Below are 1,785 nucleotides of genomic sequence, written 5' to 3'. Positions count from 1 at the left end.
AAATGCCCAAAGATGCACAAGAAAAGACTACGCGGTGATGTTTCAGCTATTTAATTTGGTTAGACACTCTCTGTAGATTATGTCATTATAATTATGTACTCTTGATATTAGAGTAAATAATCTCATAAATAAGTTGCAATCATCATCACATGGCTTGTGTAGCTACATGGTCTTTCGGTTTAGATGCTGTTGGAGTGGCAAAAAACCTGTTGGAAACGGGTGTGAATTGTGTTGAAGCAGTTGAAGCAGGCATTAACTGTGAGAGTAATCTAACATTATAGTGATGTTACATGCATGTTTAACACTATAACAGTCACACCTATCATTTGGCCTGTTATGTGTGTAATTGTGGAGCTTTTGCACGGATGCAATTAATGGGGGGGTGGGGCTATGACTCTTCACTACATGTATGTTAGTGAGGAAAACGGAGAGTCAGGTTTTGTACGGCAGCTAGTTTTGTGTCACAGGGTGGGGCTGGCACGTGAGGCTGAAAATGAACACCACCCATACTCTTGTAAACATGGTTGCTGTGTTTAGGCTGTCATAAAAACTTGAGCACAGAAAGCAAAAACAGAGGTGATCCATTAGCAGAAAGGTGCAGAGTTGTTATAGATGTTTAGAGGAAGCATTCTATCATTTTTATGGCCCAAGTTGCAGAGATTGGGAGTGATTTTGACTTAAGCAAAATGAATGACTAAAGATAAATTTTGTCACCCGTGTGTATCAGTTTTTTTCAAGACTAAAGAAGCTGAAAAGTAGTGCTATAATATTTTAGAGATGCAGTAAGAGCTTTGGTAGGTTTTGGTGCACTTACTGATGCTAATGATGTACAGGCAACTGAGGCAAGGTTAAAGAGAAAATTCACTTTCCATAGCCAGTGGGTAGCACTATGAAAACATCTCTTGCTTAGAAGAAAGGCTTTTGTGTGTGTTATATGTGCCATTGTGACTCATTTCCTGCTAGCGCAGAAATCCTGTGCTTCACATAATACTAGCTACTGTACTGAACTTGACTCTCAGTTTGGAGAGGCAGGCCCTGCCTGACTACCACTATGCTGTGTGGCAAGAATCTACATGGAACAAATTGCTAGAACAAACTGGGATTTTTCATGAAGAGGATATCATAGATCGATCTACTCGAATGCAGGAATTATTGAAAGTCCAATTCTTTGATTTTCTAACTTCCTTTAGCAACTGCAGAATTTTTTCAGAATTATCTCCATTCCCCCATGTATAAAAAATATTTTTGCTATCCAACATGGTGCGGACTATAATAGCCACTCTCCAATTTAGTACATTTGTGCAAGAGCTTTATAGTTTATTGTGTGTAGTAAATTAGAATTTTGGTCCCTTGCCATAGTCTGAAATATTATTTTACATACTTATGGGGTCATAGAGGTGGACGCATTCTGTAGTATGTGTTTTGAAAGTTTTAAAAGGATGGTATTATTAGGGTTTTAAACTGGATGGAGCAAGTGGAAAATGTGAATATTTAAGTTGTTTAGAAATTAGGCATTTTGTTCTATTTTCTCATATCGCAGGTTGGGATATATCTGTGGCGGCTAATATTCCTGATGATAAAAATGTCAATTAAATATTTTTGAGTTTTGCTATGACAATAAGACCACTTGTTTTCAGTGTTTCTCTGTAGCTTTTGTGGAGCCATTCACCAATAGCAACTTGTTTTCTACCTTTACCTTCTTACAATGTGTATGGACCTGTACCTCTAAGGTCTTTGCTGCAAATTGTTGCTGTCAGTCAGTCAGTCAGTCATGATGAACCCTCA

This window comes from Amphimedon queenslandica, unplaced genomic scaffold (genome assembly GCF_000090795.2).
Source record: "Amphimedon queenslandica unplaced genomic scaffold, v1.1 AMPQUscaffold_13515, whole genome shotgun sequence".
NCBI classification, from domain to species: domain Eukaryota; kingdom Metazoa; phylum Porifera; class Demospongiae; order Haplosclerida; family Niphatidae; genus Amphimedon; species Amphimedon queenslandica.
Note: the sequence above shows the minus strand (reverse complement) of the source record.